At 42.8% G+C, this 20,324-nt stretch overlaps 1 protein-coding gene across 1 annotated transcript in view; it reads right to left on the bottom strand.

Moving 5' to 3' along the window:
* Window positions 1–20,324, bottom strand: part of PTPRT (protein tyrosine phosphatase receptor type T) — a 787,404-nt gene that overhangs the window by 575,686 nt on the left and 191,394 nt on the right. The window lies entirely within an intron of this gene.

The raw sequence follows: 20,324 nt of genomic DNA, 5'->3' as shown, positions 1-20,324 counted from the left end.
TGTTTCCAGGCTTGGGTCTGCCACTCATTAGCTCATTAGTGGACAAATGACTTCCTTTTCCGAGCTTTTTCCTCATCTTTAAAAACAGCATGATACTACCTCTCCCACTGCTATTCATGTTTAATTAGAGAATTAGGTAAAATGTCTACTATGTATTCTGTTTCTATTCCACTCTAACGACCAAAACGGCCCATGAAACACCCATTATAAAATCAAGATACCTAGAGAGACTCCTTCAGGAGGAATTATCTGCTCTGAAGGCACACTGCTGTTTGCATGGTTCATCCACTTCATCCCTTACTAATCCATCACCTCCTCCCTGAGCACTGTGCTGGCACGAGAGCCTCAAAAGGACCAGAGCATCAAAGACACTGTGGTCCCTGCCCTTGAGGAGTCTGCTGAGAGGCAGTGCACAGAACACATGTGCTCAGTGATTCCTGGCCTGTGTTTGGTGATGGCCACCATGGCTCCCAGGCATATTCGTGCCACACCCCCACCTGCCATTGGGCTGATTTCCTGCTTTCCTCTTGGAATGTCAGTCTCTCTCTCCACTCATGACACTAGGACCTCTAGAATCCTACACTGCCAGTTCTACCCACCATCTACCTTTCTTCTCTGCCACAGAGGCTACAGAGGACTTCGGTGCCCATGGAGTCTCTGACAATGGGAAAAGTCAAGGGCTTGATCTCTTGCCAAGGGTGATCCCCTACCTGTGGGTCACCTCACTCATCTTTGTGTCACTTAACTTAGTACAGATTTCGTGAGCAGTGTGTCCTGTTCACATGGGGGATATGTGATGGAAGCGTCTAAACAGTAGGTTCTGAATGAGTCTGTCAACACTTGGGCATAGTCTTGAGCACCCCATAAGAGGCAAATTCCTCCAGCATTCCCTTTCTTCATGGTAACTCCCCAAGACCAACCAGTCCTCCCCTCAATGCTATGAAGCATTAAGAGTCTGCACTGTGTATAAAGTCCTGTGCTCTGGGCTGGGAACCCACTGGGTAATAAGGCTAACACATCCTCAGTCTGACGGGACTTATAGCACGCTGGGAACATCATCAAATATCACAGGACTGAGTCACAGCAGGGGAAAAAAGTGAATGAGCCTATCATCAGCAGGTTCAAACACATGGCAGAACAGAAGGTAGCTAAGCAGTGAGGGGCTAAAGGGGAAGTGAAGGGAAGCCCAAGGCTATATGTGATCTTCGTAGGCCAGTCTGGTTTTGGAATATCCCCTCATATCATATTAAGATGCACATACATTCTACCTCCAACATTAAGGGTAATATTTTTGAACGTTTATTTATTTTTGGGACAGAGAGAGACAGAGCATGAACGGTGGAGGGGCAGAGAGAGAGGGAGACACAGAATCGGAAACAGGCTCCAGGCTCTGAGCCATCAGCCCAGAGCCCGACGCGGGGCTCGAACTCCCGGACCGCGAGATCGTGACCTGGCTGAAGTCGGACGCTTAACCGACTGCGCCACCCAGGCGCCCCAAGGGTAATATTTTTGTCATAAAATTATCTTGAAATATTTAAAAAAAATAATTTTGCTTTCCATATTAGTTGACTCCCAGCAACTGAGTAATTTATCAACACCTGTGGTTTCTCCAATTACTTTGTTTCTTTGGGAATTCATCTGTGAGAAAAGCTAATCTATAGTTTATCCTTACGCATAATGAAACTTTTGGACAGTAAATCTGACTATAAATTATATTTACGTTATATATAAGTATATATAAAATAAGCATGCAGATATATTTCTTACATATGTCATGAAATGCTGATTAGTTTTTTTTTTTTTTTTACAGTTTGCCTTACATATCTGTGAGTCAATAAATTGCTTTACTATGTGTTCAAACATTTCCGTAAGCCCTGAAATCTCCTGGCCACAGTGTCTAAAGACAAAGACCCTAGAGAAGGGGAGGGCAGACAGAGGAGGTTGAGAAAGCTAGTGAAGGGTCTTGAATGGCAGGGAGGCTATGGATGCTACTCCAAGGGTGAGAGGGGTTCATGAGAATTAGAGAAGATAGAGGGCCTGATGTGCTCCGAAATGGCCACACTGGCTGTCCTTTAGAGGATGGTGAGGGCGTGCGGTGGAGAGAAGGAGGACTATAAGCAGGGACAGGAAAGAGAAGGCTGGTAGATAGGTCCAGGAGAGATGTGATCTCCCTTGGGATGTAATTCCAGAAAGCATGAGGCTATTCATACCAAAGGGTTTCTATGGAGATGGGGTATGAGCACACAAAAGAGTGTTACCTTTACAGACTGCTCTCGGTCCAACATACCCAGGCAACACCAGCTGTCCAGAATCACCACCTTTCTCAGATACCTATTAAGTTCTGGGCTCTTGGAATGACTCTTTACACATATATGTTCTTTCAAGCCTCACCACGGCCCAAGAAGATGAAGGCTATTATTTATAAATGAATTCTCAGATGAGGAAATGAAGGTCCAGAGGAGTTTAGTAACTTGCCCAAAGTCACACAGCTAGTTAAGTAGTGAGATCAGAGTCTGAACTGGGAAAATCATACTTTCTCCACAATGCCCTTTTGCATCCAAAATCCACAAATATCAGGGCAAGAATATCAGTATTCTTAACACTGAAGAAAGACTTATAGACAACATCTAATGGTACTAATGCTCTATACATTTAAAGTCATTTAGTCATCATGAGACTGTGACTCCAGCATGACAATCCAATGGATCCAATGATGTCATTTTGTATTTGATCCTAGTGGCAATGGGGTCCATAGATGCCTCTCCCACCCTGACAGGGTCTATTGAAAAGGAATAAAAATGGGAAGACACAGAAGTAGCAAGATGAAATTACATGTAAAATACAACACAGTGTGCCAGGAAAAGAAAAGAACAGAAAAGAAAAGAATAATCTGCCTTGGAAATTTACCAGGATTCAAAACCTAGTAAGACAAAGATTGGTAACAGGCATAAAACCCAATGTGATACCTGAATGAACCGAGGCAGCACAGACTGTCAGGTCACGTATGTGGATGGGAGACTAAAGTTCAAGAGGGAGCAGCTCTAAGGGATAAACAGGGAAAATGCAGTTTTGTGGCTGATTGCATGGGACAGCAGAGTGGGGACAGGAAGACTCCGGGTACTGGAACTGGGTAGGCAGGCTGCTGTTTATCAAACAGAGATGGGCTGTTTCTGGTGTTCAACCTGTAGGACTGAGGTAGGCATAAGACGGGTAGGAAGAGAAGTTAGGTGTATAGATCTGAAGCTCAGAAGAGAGATGGCAATGTGTAGCTCATTGAAGCCAGGGGAACAGGTAAATCTACCTAGGGACACTACTGTGTAATGAAAAGAGAACCAGTCAGAAGGACAGAACCCTAAGAAACACCAAATATAGAAATCGGAGATGAGAATCAATGACATATGATCCTATAAGCAGGTCCTCAATGTGCATGAGCTGGATAGAGTTTTTATTTGAAAAACAGAGCTCACAGTGCAGGCTTCAGGAGGTAAAGGTACAAATCCTCTCTACTGGCCCAGATAAGATGGGAGTTTTCTAGGGTATGAAGGCATGGCCATGACTTAAGAGGATGAACAGGTGAGGTAAGATAGGAATGCCCTAAGGAAAATGGAGGAATGGCTATGGAGGGGAGAACGTCAGGTGATAAAAATTCAGAGCCTGCCTAAGCTAAGCCTAAAGAAAGATAAGAACGTGCAAATATTTGACACGTGTTAAGGCCGACGAGGGAGAGAATTGATTCTGCTCCAAACAGAGGGCTGTGACTTGTGAGTAATGATAAGAAATAAAAGCCATTGATTATCAGCTGCAAACACCAAACCACTTGTTTGCAGAGTTATTGTCTCAGGGAAATGGAGAAGAATAAAAAGGGAATGAAGACTTGTAATAGCTACAGATGAGCATGTCCAAGTAAACAAAGCTGCTCCTGTGCTGTTGAGGGCGGGGTGTAAACTGACCCAGTTTTTGAAGAACCATTTCAAAATCTTGAAAATGCTCACTGATCCAGCAACGACCCTTCCAGGTATGTATGTATGTATGTATGTATGTATTTATATATTCTAGAAAAAATATTAGATGTGCGCACAAATTATAGTCTACAAAGATATTAATTGTAATTTTTGAAAAATTAGAAAAGACCGGACGCCTGGGTGGCTCAATCGGTTATGTGTCGGACTTCGGCTCAGGTCACGATCTCATAATTTGTGAGTTTGAGCCCCGAATCGGGCTCTGTGCTGACAGCTCGGAGCCTGGAGCCTGTTTCATACTGTGTCTCCACCTCTGTCTGCCCCTCCCCTGCTCGCACTCTGTCTCTGTCTTTCTCTCTCTCTCTCCCCGCTCAAAAAACAAACGTTAAAAAAATTTTTTAAAGAATTATAAAAGACCTAGATGTCCAGAAATAAAATACAATTGATGGTGCATCCATATAAGAGCATCTTAAGACATTAATCAAAGCAACAGTTCCACCTTCTCACCCGTTTCACCTATAGCCTACGCCACTCTGGCTTCTGCGTCTTCATACCCCTCAATAGCTGCTCCCATGAAGTCACCAGTGACCACCAGGTTACCAAATCCAAGGGGACCCTGTTAGAGTACAGCTTACTGGACTTTCAGACAGTGGACAACTTCCCCCACCCACAGTCTTGCTGCTGCTTCCCCGACAGCACCGTTTTCTTCACACTCTGCTTCGCTAGCTAGCTGCCTCTGCGATCCAGTCTCACCGTGGTGGCCATCCTCAGGGCTCACTTCTGTCATCCCCACACACACTATCTAGGTCGATCACATTTACACCACCGCTTTGTGGGGAAAAAATCTGTGCTTCCATGGAAAACTAGGCATTGTCTATAGCGCAAGCTTCCTTGTTATCTGATTCCGACTCTAAAGGAGCTATTTGACAGGGCTGCAAATTGTAGCTAACTGACCACAATGCAGAATAATTTGTCTATACACATGCAAATGGTTCTCTCAGAGGGAGGGACAATCCTCCTCCTCCCAAAGGGGAGGGAGAAAGCCAATTTTGCCTCCATTTGCATAGCTGTGTCAATATTCCTAATCTATAAATGTTCTGAGTTTTGGATTTGACCCTGTACTGATTGTGACACCTTACCAATTCCTTGTAAATGAATTAAATAAAACCAGATTCCTATTTATAGATCTATGAGAATTATATTATCTCTTCTTGAAAATTATCTTTTAACAGTTTTAAAGAATATCTAGAACCAAAGAATCCAAATGTATATTCCCATTCCTGACCACCTTCCCACCTTACTGATCTGTGTATATGTATAATTGGTTCTCACTGTTTGTAATAGTTCTATAAAGTTGCACTGAATTAGCAAATACTCGACCACTGTTCCTAGGGGAGCCTCTTATACAACCTTTCCATCAACCAGTGAAAACACAACCCTGTTATTTATTTATGTATTTGTTTGTTTTATAAGCTATAATACATAACTGTTATATATTTATATATAATTAAACTATATATGAACTATAGATAAATATAACTATCTACAGTTAATTCATTAGCATTGAACTCCCAGCCAACAGCACTAGAACTCATGCCTGAACAAAGCTGACCTAACACACGTATTTTCTCCATAAGGCACATCATAGCCTTCTTGCTCTTAGTATCACCAGGCAGCACTTTAGCACGACGCTCAGGGGCCATTTTAAACAGCAAAACCACCCACAAAAATCACAAAAATGGGAAAATGAGGGCACTAAATAGACCACAAAAAAAGGTAATTTATTTACCAAAGGGGGTGTGGAACAAGAAGGCAGAGCATCACCTTGTTTGACCTGAGTCTGGAATGTAAATTTTCCAAAACTCCACACATGTCTGCGAATGACCATGGAACTCATGAGCATTAATTCTGGTGTCACAGATACACTTTAGCGTGTAAATGAATGTGCAAATACGGAATCCACAAATAATGAAGACGGACTGTATTTCTGTATCCATATTAAATGTGTGTCCCTCCCAACAGTCTTCAGGATCCATAAAAACCATGTCTATTTTATTCATCATGCCACACTCTTAGTACCAAGTTCCATACTTGATGCATGAAGCTATTCAATTTATACTTAAGCTATTTATACTAACTTAAGCTAAAAAAAAAAAAGAAGTAAATACATGAGAAAATATTCATTACACACTGTTAAATAAAGAAATAGGTTATAGACAAAATATATACATATTGGTTCAAGTTTGTCCAAGAATTTGTACATTTGAAAAAGAAAAAAACAATAAGCGCCTGGGTAGTTCAGTTGGTTAAGCGTCTGACTTCAGCTCAGGTCATGGTCTCATGGTTTGTGGGTTCGAGCCCCGCACTGGGTTCTGTGCTGACAGCTCAGACCTTGGAGTCTACTTCAGATTCTGTGCCTCCCTCTCTCCCTGCCCCTCACCTGCTCACACGCTCTCTCTCCCTAAAACACAAACATTAAAAAATATAATAAAAAAAGATAAAAAGAAAAAAGAAAACACAACAACCCGATTTGGAGGATCATCCCAAAATTTGTAGTAGTTATCTCTGAGTGCTGGCATCTATTCTTTTTTAGGGTTTTATCCAAAATTAAAATGATGAAAACTATTTCTTTCATTATCACTGCAAAACGCCATCAAAAAGTGACCACCTGCCTTAACTTTCTCACCATGTTCAGCGGAAGCCAGAAGCGCAGGCATCAGAGTCTCCCTAACTGGGAGCACACATTCTGGTCAGCATCTCCAGCCTGCTCACATGACAGGCTTCATAGCTCACTCCTCAGGGCCAGCACTCTCCTACATCATTGTCTTTCATCTGGTGTCTCTGAAAATACGTGGCCAGAATTAAGCATCATGCTCTTGCGATATTTTGTGTGGCATACTACAAGTGTCCTGATGCCCATTTATTCTGAACCCTAACTTCCCCACAATACAGAACATCATTACCTTGATAGCCACACCTAACTAAGCATGCACACCCATCCATTCTTCAAACTTCTGCACATGCTAGCCAAATCCTAGGGTGAAATGCTTAAGCTTCTGTCCTCAGGGGGTTACAGTCTAGCAAAGCTCAGCACAGGGAGGTAGCCCTTTACTGTCTGTGAGAGGCCTTTAAATGTCTAAGCTGCCGTAGCTTTGATCAAATGCTTTGGGGTGGGTACAGTAGTCAAGGACACGTACTGACTGTAAAAGGCAATTAAGGGTCACATTATTGACTTCCTTCTTCTTGGGGATATTCCTCTGGGCTCAATTTTATTGTGTTTAGTTCATATACCATCCCATATAAACTAGTCTGAACCAAGTTTAAATGGATTTGCTGCTTAACCTTCAAATAAAAAAAAAAACATTCAATTAATCAGAACTGGCCTCCTCTGCCCATCCCCTCCACCTTTCTGCCAAGCCATGTGTTTAATCCAATATTCACAACACTTAGAAACCTTCTGTAGTGGCCAGAGGGCAGGAGCCTGGAGGGCTTGGGGTCAGAAGATGTGATTTCACAGACATCTCAAGATTTGAGATTTAGGGAAGGTCACCTAACTCCTGAGAGCCTCCGTGTCCTCCAGTGTAAACTGGGGCAATCATCCAGGTTAGTCTCAGTCACAGTGAAGATCTACAGAGATGCTATAAAAGCTTTAGAAAGATAGCACTCTAACGGACTTGCAAACAGAGGTGGTGCTGGCCACTTGGGCAGCGCGGAAGCTTTCCTCCCAAAATGAGCTTCCCTAACGGTGGTCTGGCTGTCTGCTCAGCCACTAGGTCAGGTCAGGGGATTCAAAGTTAGGGCCCTCACTCTGATAGGCTTTCTTTGGTGATTTTTTTGGGTCAGGCTTCCAGCTTCCCTTCCTTCTCTTTCTCTAAAGAATTCCTCATCCCATCTACCCAGTCCCTCACTGTGTGGGACACCCTAAGCTTTTTCCAACTGTGGTGTTGGAATGAAAGGTCACACAAATGTAAACCAAGCTGAAACCTCACCGTATAGCAAAGACCAAAATAAACTGATTAATGAGTTAAATGTAGAACACGAGACTATTAAACATGCCAACTTGGTAACAGCTTTTTTATTGCTAAGTGATGATGCCATGTTGGGTCATTTAAATTTTTATCTATCTTTCTGACTTTCCAAAGTTTCCACAGTGCACATGTATATCTTCCCAACATGCACTCAACACCTATTGAGTGAGTGCCTACTATGTGCCAGGCAGGGTGTAAGGCAGTAATGACCAGAAGAGAAGAGGGTACTGTCCTCAGGGAGTGCACAGTCTCATGGAAAGGACATGCAATAAACAAAGACACACAAATAATCAGATGATTACAAATCAGGATAAGTTCTGTGAAGAGTGTTATTAATGGTTAGAAAGGGGGGCACCTGGGTGGCTCAGTTAGTTAAGTGTCCAACTTCAGCTCGGGTCATGATCTCACAGTTGGTGAGTCTGTGCTGACAGCTCGGAGCCTGGAGCCTGCTTCAGATTCTGTGTCTCCCTCTCACTGCCCCTTTCCCGCTTGCACTCTCTCTCAAAAATAAACAAACATTTAAAAAAATTCTAATAAAAAATGGTTAGAACAGCAAGTAGAAAGGAGCCTAACTGAGATCAGGACATTAAGCAAGGTCTCCTTGTGAAGTAAGCTTTAAAGGAACCCGGAAAGGAGGATGGTGGGTGGGCTAGGCAAGGGAAAGGTGGGGAGTGAGTTCCAGGGAGAGGGAGCAGCTTGCGCAAAGGCTGGGGGCGGGCAAGAGCTTGGCCACTGTGCTTTTGAGGAACAGAATAAAGCCCAGAGTGGGGGCTGCCACATATGAGGCAGGCTGAAGAGAATGTGGAAGCAGAGATTGTAGACAGACTTGAAATACCACTTCATGCCTATGAAATTGGCAAATTAAAAAAAAAAATCATGGTAACACAATTCTGCCAAGGTTACGCTGAAAGTGCTCATATCATTATGAAAGAGCACAGTTACTTCACTGAAAGCAATCTGTGAAATGTAGCAGAAGCCATAAGGATGTCTCTACCTTTTAGTACCTCAAATCCTTACAATGTAGTCTGAGAAAATAATTCAAGCAGAAGACTACAGGCCGGGAGAGGACGATACTTTGGAAACACCCAAATATCCAACAATACAGGCATCGTTTAGCAAGATACTGTAATTAGACTCTGAGGAACACGATGAGCCATTAAAACAATATTGAAAACTCCTTAAGAACCTGTAAAATATTAACTTATGGTGCTGAGTGAAAGGAGAGGGCTATAAATGGCACATGGGGCATAATTACATGGTAAGAATGGGATCAGTGATTGAAAGGGAATATGCACTAGCAAAAAAAAAATATTAATTGGTATATGGGATAGAAGTTCTATTTTCAAAAATTCGCTTTGGTGTCAAGACTACTTCATGTTTTTCAAGGATGAAGATCAAGGTCAATGAAGGAAGGACAGCAGTAGCCCCCACAGCAGCCCTGGGCCCAGCTGGGAAAAGGGCTCACAGGAAGAGTTGCACATGGCTCTAGTGATTCAAGGCATCCCCAACTAGGGAAATCTATAATGGCAATGGCGGATGGGCAACAATTCCCTGCTGGGTCCTCAAAGACACCCCAGCTTCCCCTCTCAGCTCCTGTCACAGCTCTCCTTAAGCACCTCAGAACGACAGCAGGTCAAGACAATGCTGTGTGTGATGTAAAAACCATGACTGACACTGGCTTCTGTCTCTTGTGGCGTGTAGTCAATCCCTTTGGGAGCACAGCAAGAGGCTAACTTCGCCCCCTTGAACCTTGAACCCAGTGAAGGTGTTAGGGGTTACTGGCTAGGAGGGCCTGGAGAGGGAGAGAAAAAGTCTGTCTCTCGGTGTTAAATTGAAAAAGCTCACATTTACTAAACACCTACTACATTCTGGGCATTGTGCCAAGCACTTACAGTTATATACCCAAGTGGGTAAGAGCAAGAATTAGAGTCAGAATCCAGGGCCTCTATCCTTAGCCACTTCCCAATTGTTGTGACTTGCAATCAAGTACTTTGTGGGGTTGCAAGCAGATTCAGTGAGTTATTAGTCATCATTAACACCAATGGCCCTAATTTCTATTCAGTGAGGTAAGCAATATTATCCCCATTTAACAGGGAAAATGGCTCAGAGAAGTTAAGCAAATTGCCCAAAGCTACCCAGCATTCTAATGACAGAACCTGGATTCTAACTCAGATGGGGCTAATTTGACTGTCCCTGGCTCCATCTATACATGACATAAAGCTGTGTTCACATTCCAGGGTTCAGCAGGCGTGCAACTGTTCCTGTACCTTCCAAGAATGTCAATGATGCACTAACTATGATAAAAATAACCTCTCACATTTATATAGAGTACTTTACAATTTATAACAATCTTTCACATCCACACTTGACTCTGAGAGGGAAACCTACTTTCCAGTTATATACATTTTATACAACATAGCAAAACAAAGAGAAAATGTTTACAGTGGCCCACAATCTTTTTAAAGGTATATATTTATATGTATATACATGAATATATGTATATATAAATATACACACACACACACACACACGGCACATACATATAAATATATACTACATATATGGTGTGTCCGTGCACGCATAGGAGTACAGATAAATTAAAACACCTTCTTCTTAAGGGAATGTTGTTCTCATTACAAGAAAGGATTTGATCTCAGCATCAGCCGCCCTCCCCACACTCCCTTTGAGTATTCAACTCCATGCAAAAGATGTGCAAAGAAAGGCCTGGAGCTGAAGCCCGAATCAATCTGGGGACAGTGGAACTGCTCTGGAGGAAGAAGACTTTGCATTACCTATGTGATCCAGGAGGGAGAGGAGAAGGTAAAAAATCCCTGCCAACTGTAAGGACCTTTAAGTCTGCAGAAGGACTGCAAGTTGTTTGCTGGCAGCATAGCAATGCAAACCCTTGTCTGTGTCCCACCGAACACTGAGAGCAGTTCTGCTGCTGCAGGAAACAACCCTGTGTTCCTGCAGCTTTCGGAGAGTGGTGGAGAGGGGCCAGCTCCACACTGGGTCCAATTGGGACAGCCAGGAGAAACAGAGCAATGTTCTAGAACTCAGGGCAGGCAGTGAACGGAGGCCACGTGCGCTTCCCCTGGAAATGTAGGGGGCAGGATCTGGAATGGGGAATTCTGGTCAATACTTCACAGCTCTGCTGATAAACTCACTAGCTCATGGGGCTATGTATCTATATTTCAAAAAACTGGGGCAGTAATTACATACACAATCCTGCAAGCTGACTTTTGTTGTTGTTTTTAACTTATCAGAGCATGAACACTGACCCATGCCATTAGATATTCTATGAAAAACATGGTTTGTAATACCAGTATAGAATTCCACTGTTCACACACACACAAATTTATTTACCTATGCTCTTACTGTTGTGGCACTGAAGTGATTTCCAAGTTTTGCCCTTGTAAATAATGCAGTGATGACCTCCATGTATACAACTCCTTCTGTGAAGCTCTGATTATTTTGTTATGAAAAAAAATTAGTGAATTGTCTTCTAAATATGCTGTGCCACTTAACCCACTTGCAGAAATGCCTATAAAAGACTGCTTTCACTGCTCCTTGCCAACGCTGGTTTTTACCAGTGAAAAATAGGTATGTTTTGGTAATCTTACAGGTTAAAAGTGTATTTATTAGATTATCTGTGATACTGGATATGTTAAATTTGTTCTTCACCATTCACATTTTGCTTGACAATTACCTGTCAATATTTTTTAGCCTTTTTTTCTATCACGTGACATTTTTATCAACTTGTTAGAGCTCTTTTTATGTGAGAATATTATCCCTTTCTTCTAAATTCTGTTGTCTTTTCCCATATCCAGCTTACCTACTTGTTTTTTGAATTTTGTTAATACAGTAGAGAAGCTGTTCTTTTCCTTTTCTTTTTACACAGTAAGATTCGACTCAGGGGTTTATTTATTTGCTCTTAATGAGCTGAAAGTCCTTCCGAAGAAAAGAACAATATTTTCTTCTGGTTCTTCCTTTTTTCTGATTTTAATTTAAGTTCTTAATCGATCCAGGATTTATTTAGCGTATCATAATATACATGCAACACATTCTATTTTTTCCAAATTATTAACCAATTACAAATATACTATTTGTTAAGCAATTCTCCATTCATATAAATTTTAATAGCTAGTTTCACTCTATACTGGATTATTCTCTGGGCTTCAGTTATTATAGCTATAATAAATGTTGATATTTCACAATGAAATGTCCCCCCACACCACTTTTTTAAACTGTTCTTCATTACTTTCTCCTCTATATTATTTCAGATCAATTTTGAAATCACTGTCAAGTTCCAGAAGGACTCCCATTAGGGTTTTGATTGCAATTGCACTAAACCCATAAATTAATTTGGGGAGAACTGATATCCCCACAATATTAAATTTGCTAATCCAACTACATGATATACCTCTCCATTTATTCAAGTCTTGCTTTATCTTCCTCAGAAAAGTTTTGCAGGGGTTTATGTTTTCATACGTAGTTGCAGTATGTTTCTTGGTTTCCTCCTAAGTATTTATGTTTTAATTGCATTTGAGAACAGGATACATTTTATTATATTTTCATGTGGTTATTACTAGCATACGGCTATTGATTTTTGTTTATTTGCTTTGTGTCTGACCATAATACTGAAATCTCTTAATAATCCTAATACCTTTTTTTTTTTCTTGGTTTAGTTTATTCTCTTAGGCTTTGATGCTGTAAGAGTATTTGCTCCTAGAAATAGTAATTCTAAAAAAGTGACTTTCCATTCCTGGCTTACTAAGAATTCTGATCGGTAATGAAGACCGATTTCTTTCAAATTATTTTTCAGCCTCTCTGGAGATCATATGGTTTTTATCCTTTGACTTATTGATATGAGGCATTATATGAATAGCTTTTCCAGCATTCAACATTTTTCATCAGTGCCTTTCTAGGATAAACCCAACTTGGTCATGGTGCCTTCTGCTTTCATAATGATGCTGGATGCTGGCGGTCACAGAGCTTTGTAGCTATGTAGTTACACAGTTCCCAGCCAGGCCACCTGGTCAGGTATAAGGCCTTGGGTAAGTCACTTACCTCCCAGATGATGGAGGAAATCATGCTCCCTCCACTAGGCTGCTGCAAGAATTACAAGTAAAATCCTCCAAACAACCTCTATGGTTTATTTTTATACCTTTTTTATACAAGGCTATGGGCCTTGTATATCATAGATACTCAAACTGGGTAGCTGTTGTTTTCATTACTATGAAACAAAGGAAACACACTTTCTTGGTATTGTTATCTCAAGGTCTTCCCAGGTATAGGAATGAGTGACCTCCAACTCTAACATATTTGGGAGTTACTTTTTTAATCCAGAAAGTCTGATAAACAAAAAAACCAAAGATATTAGATTTAATTATCATTAACACTACCTCTCTGTGGCTTTTTCTTATCTCAACTTTCAAGGTAAGGAGGAATCAAGGAGTATTTATTTCCCCAGGAAGGTCTGTTGGCTTACTATACTTCACCTTCTGAGCCCTAGTTCTCTAGGGATCATGGGGGAGCAAAAAAATCTAAACCTAACAATGTTTTACAGGTTTTTTTCTTGTTACTTTGGAATTTCACCCAAGGCTACAGAACGAGGAAGAGTAAGGAGTAAGTATGGCCGCCTCCTGCAGAGAACCTGAGGCACTTCCAGATGTCCTCCTCAGGTCCTCAGGGGCTGGAAGAGGCACCCAACTGGACCCTCCCTCCTCCCTTCAACACCAGGCTCAACCCACACAGCAAGGAGGCTGGGTGGATTGGGAGGAGTCTTGGAACCTGTAAACAGGTGTAGGGAAGAAGGCTTTAGCTTTCCAACTCATCTTCCCGAAGCCAAGGGAGGAGTTCCATGGTAGCCACCTGTAGACATTGTGTACATAGATGGAAGGAGGGGAGAGGGTCTGCAAGAAGAGGAGGGGGACATATCATGTCCCAGCAGATGCCTGCTCACGTGCAGACACCCCCTGGCTCATGCAGCAGCTCCTGAACCAGGTATGGTGAGAGCAGGCTTTCTCTCTCTTCAATCCCTCCTCTTTCCTCCATGGTCCTATGCTCCAGGGGAGGAAGGAGGCACAGAAGCAGCTAAAAAGGCAGGGAAGGAAAGGGAAGTGGAAGAGCAATGAGCACCCCTTCTCCAAATAATTTTGCACAGGTGGTTGTCATAACCATCTTTTGTGGGTGCCTTCAGTCTGGGCTCACCTGCACGACTCTGGCAACCATGTCCCTTTGAGCATGGTGTGGCATGCACGGAAGATCCTCCTTCCCTAGTCTGTCACAGTGCTGGAGGTTTCCCTGGTGGTCTTCAGATTCTGCTTTGGTTCTAGGTAGGATGGTGATCTGCCTGCTATTGGCTGATCTTGCTGTGCCTCCCTCAGACTCATGGGTAATCTCACCAGGATTATGACAGGGCAGAGATAGGAGTTAGAAGTCTGTGCTCACACCACCATCCTGCTCAGAAGGAAGTTCCATTTGCTTTTAATCTAGACCCCTTCTAATCTAATCTCAGACCAGGTTATGCTACCTGCGCATTGAAGCTGAGGCTTACAAAAAATTTCTTTTAATGGCCTGGAGTGCCTGGATGGCTCAGTCAGTTAAGCATCCAACTCTTGGTTTTGGCTCAGGTCATGATCTCATGGTTTTGTGAGTTCAAGCCCCATGTCAGGCTCTGGGCTGCTACCACAGAGCCTGCTTGGGATTCTCTCTCTACCCCTCTCTCTCTCTGCCCCTCCCCCACTCACACTGTCTCTCTCTCAAAATAAATTAAAAAAAAAAATTTAAAAAGGCCTTACAAGGCTAGTTACATAGCTTTGTTCTGTTTTCTAGACTCTCAATTTCTCTTTCTCTCTTGCTGTCCCTCCACTCTGCCCTAGAACTGGATGCTGGACTGAAAACATAGAGCCCGCCTAAGGATGCTCACTGAAGACAGTCAGGACTCACCTCCGCTCCCTGTTCCCAAGTTCTCATGCTCATAAGCCTTGGCTTCCCAGGAAAGAGAGGGGTCTGGATAACATGCTTCTCTCTCCTACGTAGGACTTAGACAAAATCAGAAAAAGAGCAACTCCTATCTCCGCCCCTGACCTCATCATCAGGTACCACTGTAGCCACACATCAACGAACCCAGAACACCTTCAAAGCCAGTGTTCACCATCTTCCCAGGAGCTTAGGGCTTCGGCACTAATCCACCACTGTCTGAGCAAGTAAGGACAATGGTACTAGAGCAGTCCTTTTACAACAGGGTCCATCACACCATCAGTTTAGATTCCGACACCCTCTTCCTAGGCCAGAGATGTTTTTTGTTTTTTGTTTTCTTCCAAATAATGTTCATTAAGGGGCTTCTATGTTTTGGATTCTCTGCTAGGCTTATAACTTATCTCACTGAGGCTTCGCCACAAAACAGTGTATCATAATCTCCTGTAAATGGAAGAAACGAAACAGAGACACAGACAGATGCACTGTCATCCAGATACAAGTGCCACCTTGAAATAAAAACCAGATTCTTTTTGGCTCTAAAGCCCCTATTCTTCTCACTAAATTCTAATGACTACTCTTACTTCATTGAGCTCAGCAATTTGAATTTCTCCTTTCTATTTCCTTAGAGAAAAGAGACAGACACCTATCACTTCAAGTAGGAATCCATAAATATGTGAATAAAATATAATGTGCAATCAAACCTCAGGTGGAGGGAATACTAAGTGAGCCCTCCAAAGCAGCAGTATTGCACATTTCTGGCTGTACAAAGTCACTTTTCATTTGGAAAACCTAAATTCGGCAATACCACAATGAAGTGGGTACCCAGGCAATGGGGCCTTTAATTTACAGGGAGCAAGCAATCACAGGGAACTTCTGATCACCTGCATGCTAGATTGTGGATTTGTGATTCCACAACTGCAAAGTGATGGTTACTGCCAGAGTCTGGCTCAAGCAGGACCTTAAGGATAAGGGGACGAGACTTCCAGAGCACAAGAGAGCTAAATTTGGGTTGCTTAAGACCTGTTTCTGAGATAAGGAGGAATAGGTCTCTTGAGAGTAAAACCGGATCCATACACAAGTGGGTGTGGCATGGAGGCAGATCTGGGTGACAGTGAGGGAGAATGTCTTTTGTCTAATGCTGGGTGATAGCTTGAAGGCATCAACAAGCAGGTACATGGCCCATTAAAAGTGGTACCTGCAGAAAAGATGAACTGGACCAGTGTGGTGTCCACACCTCTCATCATCTCACTGGCCTTCCCCTATTGCTGACCCTGGTCCCCATTCTCAATGCTGTTGACCTTGGTTCTCCTCGTGGAATCCAGATAGTTGATGCTAGCAGCCTCTGCTCTTTTAAACCTACATGATATTCTGTTTCCACATAGGACCCCAGCCAGAGTTTTATGATAACCAGACCAATATTAGGTAGAGAGTAATAGTAACCACCCAGGATCCCCAGCAGTTAGAAGGTCTGCTATGGGAGCGCATGATCTTCCTATCAGAGATAGCATTCAGGGTGAGGCTGGGTGGGCACCAGACAAGCTCCTAGGACCCAACTAGTATCCATGGATGTCTGCTGTTGGGGATGTGCCAGAGAAAACCACCCATTGTTCTAGATAAGAAAACGTCTGCGAGTCTAGATTATGATCATCGTGTTCTGAAATAGGATTTCTTGTGAGATGATGAACAACAAAAGAAAATGGTACACCCATTCACATGCTAGTCAGTCCAGAGAAACGGACATGTCAGATTTCCTGCTTTAACAATTCATAACCACAAGAGCAACAAGTAATAATTCATTTTATTACAGGCATCTAAAGAGTATTTGGAGCTTTTCAAAGAACTCTGATGTAAATTATCACATATGCACCCCACGCCTGTATCTCAGGAAGGATGGCAGATGATTAAAGAGAGCAAAAGAACAAAACGATGAATGAAAAAAATAAATGAATGGGGCATCTCAAGGGAATAGTATGAAGAAAGAAAATTAGACTGCTTTCATTGGTACTAAGGAGCCCCTTTGATTCTAAAATGCAGATGCAATCAGGTAGTTCTCAGGGAAGATGAAGGGATACCCTGCTGGTCCCTCCTGGGCTCCAGGCTTCCATATGCCATCACCTGCTATGCATCTTTATCTCAAACACAACATATGCAAACTTCAACTCATTCTCTCATCCCTAACCCATCTATTGTGTCTTGCATCTCGCCCAACAGTTCCACCACTCACCTCCCAGCCATCCAAACCAGAAGCCATGGAGTATCATCTTTGGCCCTCTTCTCTCACCCCTACATTCCCTGTGTGATAGTCTGTCCAGGTTCTGGCATCACTGGCTAACAGTCTTGCTCTGAACTCGAGACTATTGAGCTAGGTTGGTGCTTTGCAGCCAAACTCTTGAAAATGTCCACCTGTAAAGGTGTTACCCCGTTCCTGATGCACCAAGGATATACCCGGCAAGTGGCCTGTCAGACCTAGCAGACCTGGAATACATCCACACCTGCCCTTGCTGAATTGTCCCCCAGGTATCTTCCTGAGCTACACCCATGCTTTAGCCTGAGCGCCTGCTTTAAGCCTTTGCCACCAATGCCTAGAACAGAGCTTGGCCCGGGGAAGGAGCTCAGTAGATGTTTGCAGAAAAGGCCTACAGCCTCCGTGGACTGACTAGACCATGCAGCTGGTCTCCATAGTTGCCAGTCTCCCTACCATGCAAACCCACCCTCAAGAGGACATGTAGAGAGGAAACCCCATCAAAGCATGTGATGGGGAATTCCTTGAGCCAAGAGACTTAGCTCTAAGCACTGAATTGATTTGCAATCTTGGGCTGATGATGCTGTGCCTTAGCTTTCCTCCCATTTACCTCTCAGAGCTGCCTTAAGGATCAAGCAACATAGTGGGCACACCACCAAAGCGGCACGTAGGTGTGGCACAGCGTATCAGTGATTCCTCAATGTGGGTATGCCTCAGCATCACTCAGAGGGCTCCTTAAAGCATAGATTTCTGGGCTCCACTCCCAGAATTTCTGCATCATTAGGTCAGGGCTGAGGCCTGAGAATTTGCATTTCTAACAAGTTCCCAGGTGATGCTGATGGCCCAGGGACTAAACTCTGTGAACCAGTGTGCCAGACCATTTTAAGAGCACTGCCTTTCCCCACCGACCTGGTTTTTCTCCCTGAAGTATGCTATTTCAATATTCGACTTTATGTTTATGTTTTACCCTTTTTGCTGTTTTGCTGGAATCTTAACATAGTCGGTAAATTCCTCTGGGCAGAAATTATACCTTCCACACTCCACATTCTCTCATTTTCTGTTTTGCAAAATAATGAGTACATTTCCAGTGCGATTAATAATAGAAAAAGGAAAGGGGGGGGGGACCCACACTACCAACCCCAATAAACAGCTTCCACAAATGGATACCAGCCCTGAAATCCTCTTAAAAATTAATTATGAGGCAAAGAATATTCTACCATCAGTGGCAATGTGGGAAAGAAGATTATGTTCTTGATGACACATTTTGTAAAATGTGGGTTATTCAAGATTTTAGCTGTAACTTACTTAAACACCAACATTTTTTGAAATATAAAACCACAAACAGCATTTCAACTCATAATTTTTATAGTGATAGTCAGACAATTGTGTTTTCAACATGTAAAATCCATTACACAGTCGTGGCAACAGTTTGCAATAGATTGTAAATTTTTATTGAGATGATCATCTTCCGATTGAATTTCAAAATGTATTATATGATCATCAGCAAATACGTCCAGAGGGGCTGCTAAAGGACTTTCAGTATCATTTATAAAGATCAAAAACCCTGGAAACTCTTAGATTTACCCTGTGGAAAAAGAAAAGTCTCATTGGTAGGACCAAATCAATTACTTTTATGGATGAATATTGAATTGCAAAGCTGAGATAAGGTATTACCTGGTTTAATAACATAATCTTATGTCCTTTTAAAGTAGTAGGTTTTATAATCAGGTTTCAATAAGGAATTTTGCGAAGGCCTGCTTTTGAAAACAATCAAGAAAATGGCATTTCTATTTATTATAATGGTCTGACAACATCCAAAGGAATACTCGCAAGCAACGGGCATCCTCACTAACCTTGGGTTATAGACCACCCAGACGGACTACTGAGGTACGTAAGAGTGATTACAGTCAGTTCTGCTATAGCTCTTGTTCTGACAACTCACATGTGTTCCAACATGATTGACCTATTAGGGGACAATCTGAGCATAGCACGAATGTCACATTTGCTATGTGTGAGTCTGCACATAGAAACACTATGGAAGCAGAAAACTGCACTCGGCTCCACTGAGCCACGCACGAGTACAGAGAACGTACCCCCCTCAAACATCGACCTGCTGCCTCTGTTCACAGCACGTGCTGTGAGCCCCAGGCACCCACAGCTGGTGTCATGACTTTCCATCACGTTCAGAAAGCCCTCTTCATCACCACCCCAGCTCACAGGCTGCAACCTGCTTCAAAAGCAAACCCGGGGTCTCTCTGCAAGGAAACACACTCTATGTACTGCAGTATTTATGCGTATCCTAAGCCACTGACAGGTGTGAACTGTGTGACCAGTTTTACTATTTTCCTCTTTTTTTTTTAATGCGTCATTGATGAAGAATGAGCGAAGTACCCTAATCCCATTTTCCCCCATAACCCTGATAGTCTTTATCGCATAACTTTCCATACTACAGTGATTTTCAGGGACGCGTATGTCGCATTATAGAACAAATTGTATTTTGTTTTTTTCTTCCATGGGGGCCGCTGTGCCGATGGGTCCTTCTCTCCCCACCCGGAACCCATCAGTGATTCTTCCTCCCTTGGAATCCAATGGCTCATGCTGCTGCTTCCCTGGTCCCCCCTGGAAGAACCCCAGCACTGTATTCCATGCCAGTGGCACAGACTTCTCTATCTTTTCACCGTGGGGTGACCAATGATCAGTGGCATTAGAGTCAGAAGAACCTGAGTGCAAATCCTGATGGTGCCACTGGTTAATTCTACGACTTTGGACAAAAGGTTTGAAAATATGGAGTCTCTATTCCTTCATATATATATGAGATAAAAGTACTTACATCAAATGGTTAAAGGGCAAAAAACCACACTGAGTTCTTTCAACTTCTTGAGTTACATTCAGAGCTGTAACATCTCAGGAATACAGTCAGGGATAAAATCCTAGCCAATATCCCTTATTAGAATCACCATAGAAGCCTGGAGTTCCTGGGGATAGGATATAGTTGGTTCAAAAGAACCTTCTCAGACACAGTCCCAGCCACCAAATTCTTAAGCAACAACCAAAAACCTCAGAGAAACTGGGGGAGGCACAAGTCCCCTGGGGTATACTGAGCCAGGAGCT

Source organism: Lynx rufus, unplaced genomic scaffold (genome assembly GCF_022079265.1).
Source record: "Lynx rufus isolate CCGP_SWC_20201006 ecotype Redwood Valley unplaced genomic scaffold, mLynRuf1.p SCAF_8, whole genome shotgun sequence".
NCBI classification, from domain to species: domain Eukaryota; kingdom Metazoa; phylum Chordata; class Mammalia; order Carnivora; family Felidae; genus Lynx; species Lynx rufus.
This window is presented reverse-complemented; position numbering and strand designations above follow the sequence as displayed.